This window comes from Lissotriton vulgaris, chromosome 2_1 (assembly GCF_964263255.1).
Source record: "Lissotriton vulgaris chromosome 2_1, aLisVul1.2, whole genome shotgun sequence".
Classification (NCBI taxonomy): Eukaryota; Metazoa; Chordata; class Amphibia; order Caudata; family Salamandridae; genus Lissotriton; species Lissotriton vulgaris.
In genome coordinates, this window is record NC_141687.1 from 646,979,189 (window position 1) to 647,003,693 (window position 24,505).

Sequence of the window (24,505 nt, forward strand, 5' to 3'; positions counted from 1 at the left end):
CACTTTTGCAGAATTCCTCCTTTAATATTTCCAGTTTTGATCCGGATGGGTGGCTTTTATGGCAAAGAAGCTCTGATTCTTGCCAAAGTCGTTTTTTGGGTTTGTCTGAGGGTTTTACACGCATCAGGCCAGATCCCAGGTTTGACTCAGATCACACTGTTACAACTTATTCAGTAGGCAAATTGTGTCAGAACTGGTTACAACATTCCACTTTAGCTGCAGTTAAACTGCATCTGTCCCAGTTGAATGAGAACATAGAGTTAAATGATTTTATAAAAGGCCCGACTATGGGCAGGTCTAAACGCTTTATTTATGCTATTTACAATGAAATTTGGAAATTTTCACAAGTCGAAGCAGCTAAACGCCTGAGGGCTATTGATCAAGCCAATTTGGAAAAAGTGCTTGCAGTGGTCGATAACAGTATTAACACGCTTTCTTCCAGAATTTACACATTGGATAATATTGTTTCTTCTGTTGTTGATATTGTACATGATGAAGTGTCCACGTTATACCATGGTCAAAATCAATTGCGTTCTGTAATGCAGTTTGCATGGACTCTACAGACAATTAAGGCTGGTCGAGTTCCCTGGACCTCATTGAACGTTTCTTCACTTTTTGCCCCTTTTAATCTTACTGATAAACAGCGCATGCTTTCAATGCGTGATGCATCATTTTCTATGTTACATATTGAGAAGCTAGAATCCTTGCCTTTTTCGGTTGCTGAAACCACTACTGCCACGTGGCTTATTCATGGTTTAATTACATTACCATTTCCTTTATATAAATTTACTAACTGTATGCGATATATTGCTATAGGACGATATGAACCACTAGGCAATGCATTCCTACATGAGACATGGTCATTACCATACACATACAGATGCCTGAAGGATGGGAATGAAGTGAATCTTAATGGTGAGGAATGCACACAGTCACCGGACCATTCATTAATATGCAGACACATTCAGTTACACGGTTCTTGTAATCAGGACCGCCCAAATTTAGCATGCGTTTTAAAAGGCACGCCAGTTCCAGCAGTGGTTCCCACATTCACATTGTTAGCTAATGGTAGTTATTTACTTTTAAACAACGAATTATGTTGTGGTTTATTAATTGGTGTGGCATATGTGGTAACTGTATCAGAGCGTGTAGTGTGCTGCAAGAATGTTCTATACCCATCCACGCATGGTTCTTCAGATGTCTCCATCTGGCCACAGATTCTAACCTTGGAAGCAAAGTTCAATGGTTTAAGCAGAATAAGGGCCCTTTTGTCTCAAAAACAAGTGACCCTGAGTTCGGCCCGGGAAACTTATGTCCTTCACATAGCCAACACCCGCACAGAGGTGCAGGCGCTTTTAAATACTGATTTGCCGTTTCATTTCTGCGAGCTGGTACACCAGATTTTTAATGCTTCTTCAACGACTGGGCTGGCACATTTTTTCAAGTTAGTGAGCAGTGGCCTCGTGACGACGTTTGAGAAGGTTTTTGGTATCATTCCCACGTTTTTTCACACTATTTTTTCGAGTTTGTTTGGTGGACTACCTGTGTTACTGGCTGTAGCCGCAGGCATTCTGTTGGTATTTTTCTTCATAAAACATGGATGCCCATCCTGCGCAAGACGCCGTTCAACGCCTCCTGACACTGTGCCGTAATCGGATGCTCAATTACTATGGAACATTGCCGCTTGCAGCATTAAGCACGGCCTATAGATTGTCATTTCGGTTCACCGACTTCACGTGTGTCCAACCTGTGTTTCACTGCCTGAACTGCGAGTTCGATTGGGCCATTGATTTGTGCCTATGCTTGAGGACTGCTCCTGACGTCGATTTTGATCAGCTAATGCGTCCCGTGGTGGCTCATGAGTTGATCTGTTCTGGCGAGAGAGTTATGGCCTTGGCAGCAATAAATGGAGTTCTGGGCCAATGGGAGATCTCTGCAGCGGCGGATGCCTTTCTGACACACAGCGATCTGGTGAACCCACCGAGTTGTCCTCTGGCGTTACAGGAGGATCCGATGCTGGAGGAGCACGTATGTTCTTTCCCATTGCTGAATTGGATGGCTGAACTATTTTCTGATGATGGCAGTGATTTCATACTGGAGGCTGTTGCAACTTTCTTTGCATATACTTTCCATTCATGACATACCTGGGAGGAGTGCTTTGTTGCGAAATATGACTTTCTTCTCGCTGAATTGGAGAGATGGAGTGTGTTCAGCTGATGGAGAATCCAATCACGTGATGTCGCTGAGGATAACGTCATTATGGCACATGACTTTGGATTTCGGATAAGTGCCTTGTTTTTTCTCTTACAGACATTTGGATTGATGCGACCTGGTCTTACTTTCATATTTTGAGACCTGGCGAATGACTTTTGGTTCGAAAGTTTTGTTTTTATTTTTAGACTTGAGGCCACTGTAGGCATTCATACATATTCATTCATACATATTTTTATCTTATTTTAGCTTAAGGTTATTGAACTTTGCTTTCAATTTTTGTATCTGATTTAGTATTGCCTTTTCCCTTATGTTTGACGGTGCTCGGACCAATGGGGGGGTGTCATATGGATACTTCGTTACATATATTGCGTTAAGTTAGCATGAGTGCATTACATGTTTAAACAGCCTTTTTTCCTTCGGCTTCTGTTTTGCACACGACACACACTTGTTGTTGTCGCCTTCACCCTAGAAGCGGTGAGGTGGTTTATTTGAGAATAATATGTTATTTCTATGCTATCAGCTTTGCCTGGTACACTTGGTACAACTGTCTGCACACTGAGAGCTGCACACTCTACAATTAACCTAACACAAGGTTGCTGGGAGGCTTGATCCTCGCACCACATTAGACATAACACAAATAATGTTGATGCCAACATTTTGGGCTCTACGCGGGTTTAAGATAGAGTTACACGGAATGAAAGCAGACACTTGGTGCTGCGCATGAAGAGAGCTGGTAGCGGTTGATGTGAACTGCTCCTACTGACATTGAGAGGTATGGGGCCGCCCTGCTAAAACCCGAATGAGACCTTCTTAGATATAATATAATATGCTAGATAGGGTGCGCGAAATATAGGTGATACAGATTTCTATAGAAATTGCATTATAACATGCTAGCACCTTTTGCTTACTATGGATTAGTGACTATGCTGCTGACTGATTTTTATAATCTGCATTTTGGTATTATACAAGATACTGCGTTTGAGAACTTTGCATTGAATAATAAATATTTCAAACTTGCACTTGTGTTCTTTGACTCTCAGTTTTGGTTTGAAATGATTATATAACGAAAGAGTGTTCATGTGTTCCACGACTCCTGAGGTATTCTAAAGATCATGTTCTGGTTTGTCTAATACATGGATCATTCCATAATGATCCATGAGACACTGTAGCTAGCTAGGTAACGAGATTTCTGACACTGAGATGAGTTTTTGGATCATCCTAACTCACTGAGGTTCTAGATCTCTATGCACAGTTCTGTGGGAGAACGGAAACCCTGCTACAATTTCATATGCTGTTCCTTTGTAAATCGGTTCATGATTTTTGGTTGCAGGTTTGGGCTCAAATTAATGTAATTTTCCACACTTGCATTCCTTTTTCCTACACTAACATTTTCCTGGGAAGTCTTTCTCCCTGTTGGGAAGATGTTGAACTTAACATTCAGATCATTGATTTACTGTTAGCTGTTGCATTTCAGCAGATCACAGTTAACTGGAAACACGTTTCTAACATCTCCTTTAAAGCATGGTGGTATAATGTCTGTCACAATCATAGACTGGATACTGCTTTTGTCTTTCCTGCTCACATGGCAGTAACACGCATGGACTTATGGCTTCCTGTTACGCTTTACCTTGATGTGTGTGCTAAGCGCTTATTCCACCCACAACCTTCCCAGCGAGGTCTCCAAACCCCCTTAGATGCCTCTCGCATTCCTTTTCTCTTTCATTATCACTTATATGTACCTACCTTTGCATAGCCATATTTCTGCAATTGATGTCTATCCTTTTTTTAGCTCTAATGCCCATGATTGGTTTTCATTATTGTTTGTAACTGTATTGCTCCTACTGCTTACTAATGTTTCTCACATTTTATACTCTTTTTGTATTTTGTATTGACACCTTGTTTTTTTTCTCCTTTTATCACATAAAATTCTTTTTTGAACTTAAAAAAATGAAAAGGTGGCATTTCCGGACACAAACTGTGCTTTTCCAGAAAATTGATCAGATTTTATTTGGGATTGGCATGTTTTATTCCATGATGAAAAGCATACATGTGGTAGGAAGATATTTATATTTTCATAAACGGACAAGCATATGTTTAGAAAAATTACTGTTTCAAAATATATATATACACACATATTTCCATGATAATCAGTAAAACTGGTCAAATCCACTTGCTGTTCGGGCTTATAAACGCTCCATAAACTGATAATCAACTTTTTTGTTTAAACCTGTTAAATCTGCCCGCTCTACTTGTACTACCTAAGATTGCAAGATGTGTGTAAATCTAAACCTTTCTACCTTGTCACTTCTGAGAGATTCTGATTCATAGTATGCTACTGGGAATTTACTTATAAGGAGGCGAGTGGAAAACTGAAAGGAATTAGAACAAAGTGCAGGTAGGGAGGTAGTTGCCATTTAAAGGATAGACACATTGCAGTTGCATTTCTTTAGCTTTCTGTATCATCTATATCGTCTTAGACATTTGTGGAAGTATGTGAGCGGCAAAACGCATTATTTGTCGCAATGTTCTTAAAATAAATGGCCCATGGCGAGGGAACATACAATACACTTCAGGCTTTGTTGACACACTATCAAAGTGGTGCAACATTTCAGATCAGATAGCTTTTTAGCATAGTTATGTGAAAATCTGTTTAAAATACACTATTTGACTCGTTTTTTCAAACGATACTAAAAGGAGGATCCTTTAGCCCCAAACTCCTCTTCAGACAGTTGATCTGGCTTGATGCAGATCCCAAAAGATATTGCACCCTAGCACTTGAAAGGATTACCAGTTGCCACTAGGTACTGGGGATACTGTAAATTATTTGTGCAAGACAATTCCATGAAGATTCATCAATGATCACATCCACCATATTGTGTGTCTCAATTTGAATATAAACATTAGAAAAAACTCTTTTTTCTAGACTAGAGATTTTACTTAAGTATTTTTGATAATTTTGTATCTCACATTAATATGTTTGCATATCAACCATGAATGTATTGAAAGTTCTTGCAAAGGACTGTATCCATTGAAAAATATATCGAGCCGCTTATATATACTGAGAGAACAATGAGATTGTGTTGTTTTTATTGCCATGTGATTTCATAGGCATTGTTTATGCCCCCCCTCCAAAAAAAACAACTCTGATTTTATGTCATTTTTGTATGAATAAAAAGCTTTTATAATAGATTACTTTGTGTACATTTAGCCTTTTCTGTCATTGTGAAACAATTATGCTCTTTAATGAACAAGCAAATGCTCTCATGTTCACCTTAGATGAAGTAGATCGGGCCATGTCTGTAAGTAAGGGTGGCAAGCCACCAGGGCCTGATGGGATACCCATTGACTTCTTTAAATTTAATACTACCCTTTGGGGACTCATCTTAACGCAAGTTTTAAATACCAGCTGCGAAGCAGATTTCCCTCCTACATGGGAAGAATCAACTATTGTACTAATTTTTTAAAAGGGGGACAGACAGGACCCGACATGTTATAGGCCCATCTCATTATTAGATGCTATAACAAAAGTAGTAGGCAGAATAATATTAGAACGCCTCCAAGCATGGGCGGAGAAAAACTCTGTCCTATCTGATTTAGAATACGGCTTTCGAGCTGGTTTAGGTACCGTTGAGCAGGGCCTGAACCTGTCCCTTTTAGTTTGAAAATATATTAGGGCCAAGGGGGGGAATCTATTTTTAGCTTTTGTGGACCTCACAGCCGCATTTGACTGCGTGGTACACGATAAACTTTGGTCAATTTTAGACACGATGGGGGTTGATTCACAGGTTATTTATTTTCTTTTATTGCAACGCTAACGCTCATGTGCGTTGAGGGCTGCAGGGTGAACGCACAGCTTCCTTTCCAATTAATAGCGTAGTCAGGCAAGGTTGTGTCCTTGCTCCGTTTCTTTTCAACCTGTACATAAATGGCTTGGAAGAGGCTCTCCTAAAAGACAATCATGACTTTCCCCAAGTGGCAGAACGACCTATCCTAGCCCTTTTATATGTAGAAGATGCGGTACTGATGTCCCGCACCAGAAATGGATTGCAGAGGCTGTTGGATAGCTTCTCCAAATTTATGCATGATATCGGACTAAGATGGAATTCCTCTAAGACCTTCACTATGCGCTGTGTCTCGAGTACTAAAAAACCTAAAAGTATGTTAGTGTCTGGACAAAAGGTAGGGGTCACCAAGGAAAGTTCATATTTGGGCATTCTTTTTGCCCATAATGACACCTGGTCACAGGCGTTGGCGGCCACAAAATTGGCACTACTGTGCACCACGTCCGTCCTTAGAGCCTTTGTGATTAAGCTTGGGAAAAGACCACCGGAGGCACTTATTAAAATTTATAGAGCTAAGTGCGTCTCTGCAGCAATCTATGGGACTGGGGTTTGGGGACCTGTTGATTTGCTCCCCATTCAAAGAGTAGAAAACTTTTTTTAAGGTATATTTTATCTGTCCCTAATGGTACCTCCGCGACCATATGTCATGCGGAGTTGGTGCTCTCCTTTGTTTCAGATTTATTAAAACTCGAGCCAGTGCTGTTATGGCACAGACTCTGGTCAAAGGATGAGACAAAATTAAATAGATATCATGTTGGACGTTTTGAAATTGGATAGGGCCTCGAGAATTCCTTGGATGAGCTATGTGCAAATGTTTTTTCAAGATCTTGAACACCCTGAGTATTTTACCAACCCCAGTACCATAAAGGAGTTAACCAGGAAGTAACTAAAACTAATGGGCCTGTCTCTACTTGACTCTGTTAGGCTGTCAATTGAAATTATAAAACCTACAGTCCTGAATAATCAATTGATTTTAACTACTTTTAAGATTCAACCGTACCTCACCGTGGTCCTAAGTGATTTCAATAGGTTCCTATTAACTCGCTTTCATTTAGGAATATTATACAGATTAGTTACCCTGCCTAAAACAAATGACTGGTGCCAAACTTTACAGTCGTGCCCTTGTGATAACAGCTCCAAGCAGACATCGATCCATGTTATTCTCTTCTGCAAATATTACTCGGACGCCAGAAGAATGAGCATTGTCCCTGTGTTAAAACGGTTTGGGCTTAGTCAATGTCGATCTGCTCTTTTGGCATTAAAACAACTAGAATAATGTCCACATTGTTCTCAGTGTGGCCACTTATTTAAGTCTTGCACTTAAGAAAACAACTGTCTTCATCTTAATCTTCTTTTTTTATGAATTTCAGGAAAGCATGTAAAGTTTAATAATGTTTTATCAAGTTGTCTAAGTGTATAATATATGTATTTTTAACATGTATGAAATGCTGCTATTGCGCTTTTTTGATGGTTTGTTTACAATCGAATAAAGTTTTCTTGACTTGATCAATAGCTGCCTAGGGATTTGTTCTGAACAAACAATACTGTAAACTATTACACCCTGTTTTGACACTAGCAGCCCAGCATTGTAAGCACTGCCCAGTGCCCGCACTGGCAGTTGGCTGAAGCAGGTTTAGAAGTGTGCAGTGCTGGCAGTGGTAGTAGAATTCAGTTTCTCAAACTTTCAAAAGTAACTGTTTTTTCAAACAAATTAAATGACATACCATTTAACTAAGTCAAGAAGCCTCGGTACTCTATAGGGCATTACTATTAAACATACAATTACCCTCCACAAGTAAGTTATTACACATATTTCCTTTTAATTAGAGCTAGTAACAACATAATCACAATTCATGATGCAATGACCAGAGACTTTGCACCCCTAACTTCAAAGGATATGTAGGAGGCTGACTTAATATATGGTGCTCACTTATGCAAGTGTAGCACCCTGCACTAAACCAGACAACCCTTATGGTGAGTTTAGTGGTCTTAGACAACCTTAGAAAGCTCTCTAAGTGATAGCTGTGGAGAGCAGCCTTCAGGCTTATTCCAGAAGGAGTGTAAATCAGCCTGTTTTACCAGAACATAATCATATTGGTAAAGATTAAGTGAAAAAGAACCACACAGTGTAGTTATAAAAATATGTCTTTATTATAAGACACTCACTAACACATAACAAATATCTCCTTCCCAGAGGTATAAACACAATGCACACAATACTTTGAAAATAGAACAGGTAAGTAACCCAAATACACAGTGGTCGCCAGGGGAAGGCCAAGCCATATACGACAATAGTGGGATGCGAACCAAGTCAAGACTGTACCCAGAAGACGAAGAAGTGCTGGAGACCCAAGGTAAGTGCCCAGGAACCCCATGGAGGCTGTGTGCAGAGTGGAAACACAAACACATGCTCAATTTAAGTCAATGGGTAAGTCGTGGTTGCAGTTTAAAAGATGAAGGACCCTTCCCACAGGACCCCGATGAAACCCTGTGGAAGACAGAAGGTTGGAGAGCCACCCCACCCGTAGACACCCCAGGAACCAGGATACCTACACCAAGGATGCTGGGTGCATAGATGCGAAGTGGCATCGGAAACCAAACTCAATGGAGGACTTCAGAGAGATGCCGCTGATGAACAAGGTGAAAGTGTCCTGTGGAACCCAAAGGTGGATTCAAGATGAGAAGTACCTGCAAGCAGAGGGGACAGAGTCAATGGCACTCAGGAGTGACCAGGAGGCATGGAAGACGAATGCCCACCAATGTCGGGTGATGCAGGAGAGTTGACTGTGACCTTGGAGCTGCAGATTTGTGGTCCAGGTAACGCTGTGGAAGACAAGGAGCTGTTCACAAGCTGCCCCAGGTCGGATGTCGAGAGTTGAGGGGTCGTGTCCATTGGCTGCACCAACAAGGGATGAAAGACGTAGCCGAGTGGATGACGACCAGCCGCCTGAAACTGAACTCAGACAAGACGGAAGTCCTCATCCTGGGCCCCTCGCCCTCCGCCTGGGACGACTCCTGGTGGCCCCCCACCCTAGGCACCGCACCCAAACCAACAGACCACGCAATCAACCTGGGCTTCATCCTGGACTCCTCCCTCATCATGACCAGACAAGTCAACGCTGTCTCCTCGTCATGCTTCAACATCCTGCGCATGCTACGGAAGATCTTCCGGTGGATCCCCACCGAGACCAGGAAGACGGTCACCCAGGCCCTCGTCACCAGCCGACTGGACTACGGCAACGCCCTCTACGCCGGAACCACCGCCAAGCTCCAGAAGAGACTCCAGCGGATCCAGAACGCCTCAGCCAGACCCATCCTCGACATCCCACGACACAGCCACATCTCTGGACATCTGAGAGACCTGCACTGGCTCCCCGTCAACAAGAGAATCACCTTCCATCTCCTCACCCACGCACACAAAGCCCTACACGATCAAGGCCCGAGCTACCTCAACAACCGCATCAACTTCTACGCTCCCAAACGCCATCTCCGATCAGCCAGTTACGCCCTCGCCGCCGCCCCCCGCATCCAAAGAACGACAACAGAAGGAAGGTCCTTCTCCTACCTGGCCGCCAAGACCTGGAACTCCCTCCCTCCCGACCTGCGCCTGACCCAAGACCACCTCTCCTTCAGGAAGAAGCTCAAGACCTGGCTGTTCGAGCAGTAGCAACACCCCCCCCGCCCCCCACCCCCAAGCGCCTTGAGACCCTCTGGGTAAGTAGTGCGCTCTATAAATATCTTTGATTGATTGATTGACTGAACAAGCATGGCAACTGCAAACAACCTGGCAAGCGAAAAAGGTGCAGTGTCGGGACCAGCAAGGTCCAAGTGACTCACCATGAGCAGGGGAGTCAGAGTAGGCCCTGAGCAATCAGGAAAGCCCACTGGAGTCAAAGAAGACCCTCAGGAGGACCCACAGGCCGGAGGCTTGAAGTAGGAGCTGCTCGGAACTCTGAGATCTCTGAGGGAGAGAGTCAACAAGCCTTGGAAACGGCAAGTCAACGTGGTGCACAGGGGTTCTGTTCCAGAGGTTGCAAGAAGGGATACTGGCCTCAAACCTGGTGAGAAGGCAGTGCAGGCACCTAGGGAGGTGTAGAACCACCACCTGTGTAGCTGAGCCTTTCAGAGTCTGTGGGAGCCCACGATCAGCAGACCAGTCAACTGTGTTGTGGTGCCTGCAGATGCTGGGAAGTGACTCCTTCACTTCACTGGAGATCCCTTTCATTGTCTTGGATGTCCACAAGCCTTGTGAGGATCCTATATCAAGCACGGGCACATATGTTGCAGCAGACAAGGAGCAGCAAGAGTCTTTCTAGTTGCAGTCTTGGTGTCCAGAGCAAAGTCCAGCGAAGACCAGAGTGCCCAGATGTTTGAAGATCAAGTGGTGTCTGATCTGAATCTTGTCCCACAACGAATCTAGGGACCTACCCACAGGTAAGCCATTAAGTACCCCAAGGAAAGAGTTGGGACAATTTAGGGGTCCATTCCAGAGGAGGGGCTGGACAGTGGAGAGGATACTCCAATGTCCTTTGTCTGGACTGGGTTGAACTGGAGTATGCAAGGAGGGCACACAGTGTGCCCTTCAGACAGTTCTAGTGGCCCAGGCAAGCACCCCCAACCTAATACACTAAACCCTGTCTGGGAATTGGTCACACCTCCCTGTGACAGGTTATGTATTGCTCTGCCTTTCCCTGCTGGAGCTTGGCTCAGGAGCAGGAGGGCAGAAACATGTCTCTGGTCGGCAGCAGCCATTGCTTTCCTGTCCAGTTGTGGAAGACTGGTACTGGGAGCACTGAAGGCCTCCCGGAGGGGATTTAGAGTGCATGGAATCATACCTCCCACATCGTTTATGGTGTGGAGGTATGATTCCACCATGTTTGATACCAAACATGACGAGGTTTGTTACAGCCAGGTTAGAGATGGTCATTGCATAATGACGCATGCCCACTCTGTCATATTGGTTGATGCACTTACAACCCGGGAGAATGGACTCCGAAGGTTGTAGGGGCGCCCTGCTCATGCAATGGCACCCTCCCACTTAGGAACCAGCACCCTGCCTTCAGGATTGAAAGGTCTGCCTTAGGGGTGACACAGGTTTTAAGTGTAGTGAGCTCATATATTGTCAACCTATCTCTGTCGGAAGTGGTGCTAGCACCAGTTTGCACAGGCTGCAATGGCAGGTCTTTAGTCACAATTTTAGTAGTCTCCCTTGGGTGGCACAATACATGCTTCAGCCCACGGGGGACTCCTAGTGTACCTATGTACCCTGGGTACCTTGGTACCATATACAAGGGACTTATAAGGGTACACCAGTGGTCAATCTGGGGTGTACCCATGTACTCACCATATCCAATTTAGGGAAGAAAGCACAGAGTCTGGGGTCCTGATTAGCAGGATCCCAGTCAGATTAGTCAGAAACAGCATAATACCAGTCAAAAAGTGGGGTAACCATAAAAGCATATGCTACTTTCCTACATGATGTATTTTCAGATCTTGCAAATTCTCAATCCCCGTTCCCCATGAGTTATTTTAATGGGGGAAAAAATGGGAAATATACAGAACGTCATTGATGGGTTTCTATTTGCCCTGCTATTAACCTGTCATCTTTGAAAATGTTGCTTAGCTAATGGTTTATCTCTAGAATCCTAACTTAACTGGCATGTTTGAAAAAGTGTGATTGCTGGGAATTCAGTGGCTGATAACCAGTCTGACTGAAAACATGGCAACATGTCACAAGAACCAGTTTCATTTCTCTGACAAGGTGACCAGCTCTCGTGGGCTACAAAAAACAATCACCATAAATAAAGTGGTAAAGCAGTCTCAAATTAATTTTCGATTGAGCTTCCTTGACTTTGTCCAAGAGAAGGAAGAAAAATAAAATAAAAAAGCAACAAATTGTTTCCATGGTGAATAACGAAGACACAGGGGCTTATTTATAGTTTGTCAGGCAGCATACTCGTCACAAACTTGGCTGATGTCCCGTCTGCGGTACTACAATTGTATTATAGCCTAATGCACTTGTAATATGCCACACAGGATAATAATCACGCTTTGATGGAACATCTCATCTGCCAAACTATAAACAACGCGTGGTATGTAAAAGGAGCATGCTCTACTTTGGAGTAAAGAAAGGTCAGTGTGAACTTACATGCAAAATTGTACAAGGTTTAACCACAGTGTAGGAAACCCCGTTTTTGTAAGCAAAGGCTCAGCCTTCAAAAACAGAAAGGAAATGATAAGAAGGCAATAATTACTCTTCCACATCTTTGTAAGATTTTGATCAAAGCTTTTGTTCATGTCTAATATTTCAGTGCCAGGCTGGTGGAAGAAAACATTATCTTTCCTAAAGTGTCCAGCATCATAAATTCCCTATCCAGTGGAGTGATAGGGATTGCACCAAGATTACATTGAAGTTGGAGGCTTGAATCAAAAAGCTTTCTGAGGTAAGGTGTTGAGGGAGGAAGATAGGGTGCCCTGGGGTGGGGTGGTGGCAGTGGGCAATCATCCTGTTCACATGAGCTCCTGTGCAGGGTTTGGACCAATTCTCCAGCAGGAGGTCTATGAAGGCTTCATTAAATGGGAGAAGTGATTCTGAAGGGGTCACTCCCACCTGAAGCACCTCTATCAAGATGTTAGTCTTGACTTTCACTAAGGATAAGCTAAGTTGCAGGACCTTGGACCCTTTTCACCACCATAGCAAAAGAAGCTCCCTCCTCCAGATCCACAATAGGGGGCGAGAGAATGCCAGTCTCTGGAGAAGAGTCAAGTCCGCTGGCGTCCGTCAATACTCACAGCAGTCCATTCTATGGTATAGGGTCTCGCAATCTTCAGAGTCCAGCGATCCCTCCCAATCCTCCCTGAGTCCCAGCCCATAAGAATAGGGCTTGGGCTCCGAGGCTCCGTGTCGGAGTCAGGGATGAGAATGGGGATGGCTTTGGCAGCGCTGGGAGCATTGGCATCGGGACCAGCATCAGGCAAGGTAAAGGTGGTACCACCTGCGCCGGTCCAGATGGATCTGTGGATCCAAGGGGCAGGACTGGAGCTGAGCGTGGAGCTGCCGCCTGAGGACTAGTGGTTGCCCCTCCCGAACCAACGGAGCTTGAAGGCGCACGAGCGGGAATGGCCAGTTAAAATAAGAGGTGCATGGCCTCATAAATCTCACAAAGGTGGGTGAGGGTTGCTCTGGCTCCTGGAAACTCTGGAGGTGCGGGCTGGCCCATGGCCAGGCCCAACCATGGTGTCAGGCCTGGAATGATAACACTCACTCGTCTTGTTGATGACTTGGACAAACGGAGCAAAGTCGAAGACCACTTCAACTTCATACTCTTCTTGCGCTTGTGGGACTTACCCAACGACTTAGTGTGCGACAAGGACCTTTGGCTCCATGACTGATTCCGGAATGTTCCTCTTAACTGGGATCAAGACAGTTGCAGTGTCACACATCAGATGGCAGGGAGCTTGAGGTGCATGGCAAGGCAGTCGATATAGGCTGTTGCATTGTTGAATGAAAGAAACCCACAACACCTGACCTACCCTTCTCCCTAACCCCAATCAATGTCCAGTAAAAAGTACAATTGTCCATAAAAAATCCAAATGTCCATTAAAAAAAGAACACTCAGGTTTTTCCCAACTCACTCATTCCCACCCTCTCCCCAACAAGTCCAACCCACTAAAAAAGATTAAAAACGGGGCAAGAGAGGTCTTTTATCTAAAGGTTGCCAAAGAGGCAGATCTTGCACCTAGGATGGTGGAAGCGCCTCTCCATCCTGGCCTCTAGACACACCATCCGGAGGAACATGCTGCGCTGAAAGGTTTCACATGAACTGGGGTGGGCAGCAGTGGTTGACTTGCGGCGGGTGGCTCTCGAACCACAGCCCGCACCACTGGTGGCACTGAGGGAAGGGCCTGGCTGGGGACCGGGGCATTAGAGGCTGCAGCAGCTGCCTCCTTCTCCTTCTCCTTCTCCTCCTCCTCCTCCTCCTCTTCCTCCTCCTCCTCCTCCTCCTCCTCCTCCTCCTCCTCCGCCAGAACCACCAGCCGGCGGATTTCTGCCCTGATGGCCTCCAGCTTCCGTTGCCGGGTCTTGGCTTCTATCTGCTGCCTGGTGGGTTGGGAAAGAGTAGCTATGTCAGGAAAGTAAAAGGACAATTGTAACCAATACACTTAGCAAAACAGCAACATATAAAATTATAGTGGCACAGTAGCACTAGTAACACTTAGCATTTGTGGTATCCTCAATTCTCCAGCCCCTAAGATTTGGATGTATGTGATTAGAGTTTCAGGAATCAGGCACTTGTTTAGCTAACTGAATCTTGTAGCCATGCCAGCTCAAGCTTGTACCCTAGACAGACATACTTGTGTCACAGACTTGCATTACTTTACTCCTGTCTGCAGGTGGAGCAGCTATACTACACAATTATTGCCTTTTCTGTTATTATGGCCATACTCTGTTAAATCAATGTCAAATGCTCAATTTCACTTTCACCCTGACTACAACAAGGCAGATGATATGATTAATTACTAATATGAATGATTGATGATATACAGCATGACATGAGGTACTAATATTGTAATAATCATGCAGCAGATAGGCCACCCTTGGCTGACACCGTTGAAATGACAAGGGTAGGGAGGGAGTGGGCCTCGGACTCGGAGAGAGGCGATTGAAGATGGGTGGGGTACATACATACATAATATATATGCTGTGCTTGCAAACTACTGTGAGTCAAGGGAGTAGTCTGAAACACAACCTCAACTCTTTAAATCAAAAACCTTGAAAAAAACATTCGACTAGTAGTAGTAGAAGCCTAGTATCGTGGACCGTCCTATCTTTATTATTCCACAGTTCCATTCCGATTCCTGAATCCTAAACCTACCTTGCCTGCCAAAGACTTTGGAATGAATTGCAAAAAAATGTGCTTCTAAGTTCCGATCTCATTTGCAATCATCTCAATCCCCTTTGACGAGCCAATTTACTAAGTCTGCATTTAGTCTAAATGCATAGATGGACGTATGAGTATTGCAATGCATACCCCAAATGGGTTGGTTGCTATTCACTCAGTATAAAAACTACAAAAAAGATTCCATGAAGGAGTCAAGAACTGAAGTGAGAGGACGCGGGCTGCTAAATTACTGAGTAATACTTAGTAACCAACTAACTACCACTATCTTAGTCACAGGACAAAGAAAAGGTGTCTCTCTAGTCTACATTACCTAACTTGAGTTCTCTTACATATGCAGCCCAAGGGAGCGCAAAGTTGCAAACAAGTACGATTAGGTAGCGCCAAGGACCTGTCTAGAATAACGAACACATAATATAACATAAATCCCGAATTGATTATGCCTTATTTAGCTTCTCTCTAAAAGATTTGATAAGGAATATCACATATCTACCATCGCACTTATCAGATCACTCTGCTATCATTTTTTCGCTAACAGTAGACCGCGAACACAGCTTTGCCTCATGGTCCTTCGATCGTACTCTCTTATTAGAGGAACTGGAAAGGGTTTATCTTACATCTGAGACCACTGCCTTCTTAGAGTTGAATTTAGACTCGGCCCCATTGGTTAGTGTGTGGGAGACGTGGAAAGCATATATAAGGGGATGCATTACTAATAGGGCTTCTTACAGGAAAAAGAAGTATAGAGAGGAATTAAGGTCGATAGAGCAAGATCTGACAAAACTGGATTTAATGGATCAAGTACCTTACACCAACTCAGATAAGAAAAAAGAGCTAAAGGACAAATTAGACACATTATTACAGGAGAGAATTAATAAACGTTGGCAGGCTAGTAAACTCTCCCACTTTGAATACGGTGAGTCAGCAGGAAAGATATTAGCCTGGAAAATAAAAGCTGAACAGGTTAGGAAACACATAAAAGAAATTAGAGTGGGTGGAGAATTAAATACCAGAAAAACTGATATAGCGATTGGTGAAGCCTTTAGCACCTTCTTTCAAAAAATTTATACTGATGAAATAATTGATAATACTGATAACATCGAGGAAAGAAATAATTGGCTGGAAAAGTTAGATCTTCCAGAGCTAAAAGAGCAACAGAGCGAGAATCTAGACAGGGAGATAACCCAGGGGGAAGTTGAAAATACCATCAAGAAGTTAAAACAGGGAAAAGCCACAGGACCGGATGGGATTCCGGGTGAAGTATATCGGGTCCTTAACTCCACACTTACCCCGATAATGACAAATCTATTTAATGATATATTATTAAAAGGAGAGACACCACCTAGATCCTGGGGAGAAGCAAATATTGCCTTAATCCTAAAACCAGATAAAGATCCAACAGACTGTGGTTCATATCGTCCAATCTCGCTCCTAAACAACGACTATAAGATCTTTTCGTCAATTTTGGCCGCTCGTTTAGGTAGCGAGATTGGAGGTATCATACATCAGGACCAAAAGGGGTTTATAAGAGGCCGACAACTTGCCGACTTAACATACGATCTAGTTGGAGCCATAGACATTGCCTCAACATTTGCTTTACCTCTTGCAATTATGACTCTCGATGCAACAAAAGCATTCGATAGAGTAAACTGGTCCTACTTACATGCCGCTATGGCAAAGTTTAAAATAGGACCTAAATTCCGTAGAACGATAGGCCTATTGTACAAAAACCCTAAGGCAAGTTTGATAATAAACGGAACATGCACAAATCCCTTCCAAATTTCAAGAGGAACGAGACAGGGGTGCCCTCTTTCCCCCCTACTATTTAACATTTATCTGGAACCTTTTGCTCACTCCATACGAGAAAATCCTAATATCCCTCCCTTTTCATTCTCAGGGTGGGAAAAGAAAGTCGGGATGTATGCTGATGACATTCTTATTTACACTACAGACCCGACACGGGCCTTCCCTAGGGTAATCCATAGCGCAGAGGAATTTGGGAAACACTCAGGCTATGAAATTAACGCAGGGAAGACGGAGATAATGGCTTGGAACATCGACAATATTCAGCTTCCCTTAAAATCTTCAATGCGCTACCTGGGTATAAGAATCACCAAAGATCCTAACGTGTTGGCTCAGAACAATCTAGACCGCGTTTCACACGAAGCGAAAATATTAATGAAGTCCTGGTCATTTTTACCTCTCACCATCTATGGAAGGACTAGCTTAGTAAAAATGTCTATCCTCCCGAAATACACTTTTCTCTTCAATACAATTCCTTTATTATTTGACACGAACAAATTAAAAACATCCCAACAAAACATAAATTCATTTGTTTGGTGTTACAAATCATCCAGGTTGGCGTGGAAGAAACTGAGAAGGAGAAGGGAAAAAGGAGGCCTTGCGCTGCCAGATCTGGAATACTATGGGTGGGCCTTTCATCTGACCCATTCCAGGATGCTATTAAAGTCCCCATTAGACAACTCTAACGGTAACTTGTTCAAAGCCATGCTATTGGGTTCAGACCTTCCATCGGACGGATTTCTATTTAAATTCGGGCATCAAAGGTTCTTTAAAAAAGTTAGATTGAAGACACTATACTGCTCCATAAAAGAATGGTCTCAAATTAAATCGAAGGCGGGGATAGCATACTTCTCTGACTATGCACCGATATGGGACTTTCCTGGGCTTTCATCGAATTCCATACAGACAATAAAAACAGTCCTACAAGAAGCAGGAATTACAAGATGGGGAGAATTAGTAGAAGATGGCTCTCTTATTGATTGGGAAATATTCTCAGACAAGGCAACCTCACCATTAGCTTGGTTTGTCTATAGTCAGCTTTTAAGCTGGCTTCGTTTTCAAACAACTAAAAATACCAAATTTGGAGGAGACAGTTTATTAGAGAAGAATCTAATGGAAAAATCACACAAGGGAAAGGAGGTTGCTGCACATTATTGGAGTATCTTGGAAGAAAAAGAGGACGAGCTTAATCTTCCGACAAAGCTATGGGGTGGAGAGGGTGAACCCCAAGCAGAAGGGAAATGGATTGAGTCCTTTACGCTTCTTTATAAGATTATAAAACCAGCCTGGCTGAGGCGCAATCAACTGTTTACATTACATCGGGCATACTATTCCCCCAAAAGGCTTTCTAAGTTTCAACCGGGGAAATGCTGCAGTAAATGTTCCCTGCCAGCTGCCTCAGATCTACATATGTTCTGGGAATGCCCGAATGTTACTATTTTCTGGCAGGAAGTAAAGACATCGCTGGATTCAATCCTCAAAATCTCTGTCCCCCTCTCATGGTCCTTGGTAATATTTGGACTGAGTGACAATATCAAAGGACTAGAAAGAGAGTTCCTATACTACGCCATATTATTAGCTAGAAGACAAATATGCAAAAATTGGGTTAACATCAACCCACCAACCCATGCAGAGTGGTTGTCTTCACTTTACATCACATCAAAAACAGATCTGGCCAGAACATGTAACCCCCGTACTGTGAGATTTTGGAACTTCTTAATTGAGTGGAGTCGGAACGGTTAGGACCCCGGGGTGTTTTTTTTTTTTTTTTTTTTTTTTTCCCCCGGGTCCAATGATTAAGCCTCTGTCTCCATGTCCAATGGGAGGCGCCCCATGCCATAGTTAAATTGGACGATCAGCCCATTTTGGGTGGATATTGGAGCTAGATCGTGTGGGGCTATATTTCTCAGCTTTGACACCAGACCGCCTTCCAGGGAAAATTGACGGTACCTTAAAAAGGCTACTGGGTCCCGCGGAGGAAGGCCCCTGGATCGATTAAGTGGCAAATGAGGACAAAAAAAGAAAAAAAAAAAAAAACAAAAAAAAAAAACAAAAAAAAAAAAAAAACACATAATATAACATTTTTAAATGTAACTTACGTGCATGTGAGCAGAAGAATTCTTGCTAGTTTGGAAACAATTAATATTCGCATTAACATAGAACACACAATAATAATTATAATTAACTACTCAAAAAGCCCCATAACCTCAACACCTAGCAGGTCCTGCTCTCGGTCTAGGATATCGGACCACTGGTACGTCAGTTGGTAATGGGTGCGCCGGACCCCAGAGCAGCAATACACTGCCCAGCGCATCTTCACCCACCGCTGCTGCTGCTCCCGGAGCCTGGACCCGGTACCTGGCCTGCCGCCTACTGCCAGTAGGGGAGGTGGTGCTACACAAAATAAAACAAGTGCTGTCACCTCCACCTCTGACAAACAAGGCCCTGGGCTGCACCCCTTCCAGGCGCTGCCTTCCGCAATGAAGCCTGCTCCTCTTTGCCAAGGTTGCACTCTCTGCCATGATGTTGGGCGGGGGGGGGGGGGGGGGGGAGGGGACATGTAGAAAATAAAAATTAAGGGAGGAGAAGAAAGGAAGTAAAAAAAATTAGAAAGCAAGCAATATAGAAAAACAATACAAAATGCAATAAAAAACACACACAATAAGTAGAAAACAACACAAAATATGAACTTAAGACAACACAGGAAAAGATAATAAATAAATATCAGAAAACAAGTATTTAGAAAGAAGGATTGAAAAGATTAAAGCAGGATTGAGAAGTAGGCGCCAGCACCATAACAGAGAGAAGAAAACAAGATGGTCGCGCCCATGAATGAACGCATGGTGCAGTTTGCACGATATTTCCCCCCAAACACGCAATCCATGTTCCAGTACGCAGAAATGTCACGCGAATGGTTGGAACAAGCAACTGCGCCCACTCGCAGAACTCCACGGATTGCGGCAGAGTTTTTTTTACTGCTTTGCGGAGTTCCACATAGAGCTGCTACGCAAACTCCGCCCAGGCTTTATCATAATGAATTACTAACAACAAGGAGCTCCCGAGGGAAAACTATTAACCAGGTTGTTGCGTGTTTATCTAGGTTCCTGATCGATACTGTGACCTTATGCCCCTATTCGGCTATAAATCCATTTATTCCCTATATTGGCATAACCGTTCAAGTGCGATTTTCTGAAAAGTCATCTCTGGCCTCACACGAACAGAGCCACATTCCAGCATAGTTCCCTCTGCCACTTCCTTTGCGACCAATTAGTGCAATGACAGAGCAGAAGTCACTATCTGATATTCCTAGATAACACTCCGAGTTCTTCAACAAGATAAAAACTCAGCAAACCTGGAAATCCCCGCTTGCTATGTTTTGATTAGTAATGGAACTCTAATGAGCAACTGATAACTATCACTTCCTAGTGACATCTTTAATTGACGTCTTATGTCCAGCAAACTTGCGTCAAACCCGGCACCTGTCAGGTATAAATATTACCAACGTTGCCTTAAGCAATGCCTGTTGTACGAGCTGCTGACGCTAGCTGTCTGCAAGACCCCGTGTTGGTGAAGCTAGCACCCTGTCGCTGCAGCCTGCTGTCCCTTGGTGGTGAAGCTACTGATACCATTATCGCTACTAAAGCGCGAACGATGGTGCAGTACGCTTAGGAGTTGAACAGCCGTCCCTCTGCGAAGACATCCAGCAGATTCCAGCTGCCCGCGGACGCTGTCCCCCCTCCTTCCTCGACGCGCTGAAGAAGAGCCGCTGCCTTTCTCCTGCAGAGAAATCCAGCTGCGGCGTTTCCGGTCTACCCTCGCGGGTGACTGGGATATCGAGAGTGACCCCTGAAGGAGATACCAATCCTCCATCATTCTATTCAGAGGTATGGTGTTGACTAAACCCTTAGACGAGAATTCTTGAAACAAACCTTGGCAAAACCAACTTAACTTAAAGCTACTTACTTACTCCCCTTTCACGTGTTAGGCTTAGGTCAGGCACACTGGGGTAGGCTTAGTTAGAAGCACCAGTTGAGTATGTTAGCCTAATGTATATATGACTGTATATATGTTTTATTACTTTTAAACCATTGTATGGCTAAGAAACCATATCAATGCTTTTACAGTTCTATTTCGCAATACTTATCTTACTGTACGTACTTTTTATAATAACAATTCTTGCAATTGTGGCAATACATTTCTCTTGTACGAGAAGAAAGACTGTTCAATAAATGTTCACCTTTATTGACAAACGCCCGTCTCTCTATTCTCTACATCTTGTGAAAGTAAACTGCACTAGACTGACTGAGTGAAATACATGTCTATTGTTTCACACGACCCTAGAAATTGACTCTTGATCTGAGGAGCAAAGTTGTCATGTTGCACGGTTGTTGGAAAACTGAATCCCTTCTTGTCTGTGCCAAGGAAGCTGATCACTTCCTATGCAGAGAAGAAAGTTTCCAGTGACCTCTGAGCTAGTTGGTAACACACCCAATTAAGTTTAGCATAGTCAGTGGAGGCCTGGAATATAAGCAGTTCCACGTCGATACTACTGTTTATGTTATTCCAATGCGCAGGGCCTAGTGGGAAACTAGGAACTACACTACATGGCGCCCAACGTTTGGTAAGGCGATAAACTAACGCAAGACTTTTAGAGTAACTCAGTCGTGCATATTTCACACCCCTTTCTCCCGTAAATACTCCAATAGACGTCTGGAGTGGGTGAAAGGTTAAAATCCGCCCGACCTTAGTAGGAAGAGATTCCTATGTAAAGCTCTGGTTTATTCAACGTTGAAGGATACAGTGTTCCAAAATATAGTGCACCTAATCTTTGTCTCCTTGGAGACCTACTCTGCAAACCTTGCATTTTAACAATGCCAGAAAATAACGGAACCACTGGGGCCGCAGCAGATGCGACTCAGCAAGGTCCTGAATACACAGACCCGGATGCTATAATCATCCGGGCACACTTAAGAAGATCTATAACGTTAAAACTTATAGAAAACGGACTGACACCTCAGGGTGGTACGGTCGTCTTCGTGATAGAGGCTCACGAGTATCGGCAGACAGAGGTATTCTATTCATGGATAAACTTTCCAGCGGTAAACGCTATAACAAAAGAGTTTCACTATTACAAAATAGAGAAACCTCCGGAAGAGTACGCTCCTTTCGAGGAGATTGAAATTCCACTTACATTTCAAGAGCACCTGCTCTGGTTTAATGGCGCCCTAAAACACAATGATCACATAACTAGGCTCGGTCCACTAGGTAGACCAGGAGCAACGTGGCCGGTTCTAGCCAGCTACACACCACATCCGGACATTGTAAAAATGTCTAGAGATGAGCTGTTAGTACAGCTAAACACATTAATAAAAATACATAGGCAATTAGTCCAATATGTAATGCGGACTGCAACAGTCCAGCCAGCTGTTAATACACCACAGCTGACCCCTCATCAGGGGAACACAAATAAAATTACACCACAGAAAATACAGTCATGTCTTGGTAAAACACCCGTAAAACGGGAACAAATTCCTTTCTGGTTAGCACAGAAAATCACTCAAATAGAGGCAGTATTTCCTGATACTACCCCTATTGAGAAACACAGAATCTTGACCATCTGCCTTCCTATGGGAATCGCACCACATGTGGAGGACTGTGACACTTGGGGTACAGTCTTTGCTTCCATTTACACAAAAACACACGGTGTTCCGTCTATGGCGGTAATACCAGAAGTGCTAAAACAGATTCAAAATGAATTCGGTCCAGAGCCCGCTTTAAATCTAGGTATGAAATTACTGAAAGACTTCAAGCAGGTCTCGGCTATATTATTAGCCAACATAAGAGGAGAAGCAGCATCTGTGGAGATCCGCCAGAAGTTGAAGGAAACAGATATAAAAGATCCTGTAGAGCTTGTAAAAATCATAGAAAAGTGCTATGAAGAATTAGGTAGAGACAGCTTGGGTGGGAAACCGGTAAAGCCCCAACTGCTCGAAAATCCTGAAAAATGATTTATTAAAAATAATTTAAACACTCCTAAAAAGAGCTGGGATGGAAATAAACAATCCACTCCCAAGGAAAAAGTTTTCCAGTCCAGAGGAAGGTCTCCTCGACGGAGGGAAAGAACTCCGACTCGAGAACGCCAGTCTCCCCAACGGGAGCCCTCTGAGAAAAGATATAACCTTAGAAATAGGGATAATCTGAAAAAACCTGATAGATATCAAAGTATTGATACACGTCCCTCTCGATCTTCTCCACAGAATTCGGAAAGAAGAGGACGGTCAGACCCAGGAGAGCACACCAAGTCCAAAGACAAGGAACCTGCTCAGAGTAAAAAATCTCAATTTCCTAAAAAGAAGGTAGCCAGTATTAGAGTAATCAACCATGCCCAGAATACTGAGGACACAGTTGAAAAACGGGGAGTGGGCATTGACAATGTTGGACAGTGCAGCAGAAATCAGTATAGCGCGCAAGATCTGGATGAGTCATCTGGAGACAGTGGACACGAATGAATACATTCAGGTTGAAACTGCCGACACCAGACTTAGCGAGCCCCATAAAATATACGAAATAACATTGCGTATGGAGGGTGATAAGACTAGGAAAATAAAGGGTCTATTTTGGGATAAGCTCTCAAAAGGCTATGATATTCTGTTAGCTGAAAAAGATTGGCCCCCAGAGTTTGTCAGGGAGTGCCCTCGTGGCGAAGAAGTGATTATGCCAGCCTTCTCGAATCACATTCCGATTCACAAAAAATATACATATGCAAGGAAATGGGCAGTAGCCCAGGCACCTGCATTGTATAAAAATCATGTAGGATGGGATGAGGATTCACCTCCTCACAAAATCCAATTAAAAAGTGAACCAACTGCCCAACGGCAGTATCCCATAAAGCAAGAAGCTAAAAAACAGGTCAGGGAGATCTTAGAGTACCAGGGGGTGATTGAAACATGCACCTCTCAAATGAACAATCCTTTGTTTCCTGTCTCCAAGCCAGACAATTCATATCGTCTAGTTTTGGACTACAGACAACTTAATACATGTTGCAAAACTTTTGCAGTACAAAACTCGCATAGTGCAGCCCTAATGAATAATATAGTTAGGAAAAAATATAAAACGACATTAGACATATCTAATGGCTTCTTTTGTCAAAACATTGCACCAGAAAGCAGATATTTGACCGCTTACTCTGCATTTGGGTCGCAGAAAAAATTCTGTCGACTCCCACAGGGGTTCAAGAACAGCCCAGGACTATTCTCAGCTAGGGTAACAGAGTTACTACAAATCTATGATGATGAAGCATTATCTTACGTAGATGATATTTATCTCACAGACGACGACTTGGATACTCATTTGAAAAGAGTGAACACCATTATACTTGGGTTCGCAGCAGAGGGTTACAAATTCAACTTTAAAAAGTCCCGAATTGCCCATCTGACAGTACTATTCTTAGGGTACGAATTATCAAGTGAAGGGAAAAGCCTAGCGGACAACTTCTTAGAGAAGTGCGCTGTACTCCAAGCTCCAAAAACACTGAAGAATTTACAATCCATTCTAGGTTTTCTGAATTTCGGAAGAACTTGCATCCTAAATTATGCAGAGAGCGTTAAACCTCTCTACGAACTAATAAAACCTGATTTTAAACAAATCAATTGGACTCAAAAACACACAGAAATTTTGAGATCACTGCAAACAGACATGTTAGCAAAAACAAAATTAGATACACGTGACAACACGATCGATCTTGTA

General features: G+C 43.4%; 1 protein-coding gene across 1 annotated transcript in view; it reads right to left on the reverse strand.

Annotated features, from left to right (window-relative positions):
* VPS13C (vacuolar protein sorting 13 homolog C) overlaps positions 1-24,505 on the reverse strand; it is a 2,437,235-nt gene that overhangs the window by 890,863 nt on the left and 1,521,867 nt on the right. The gene's annotated exons all lie outside the window — the stretch shown is intronic.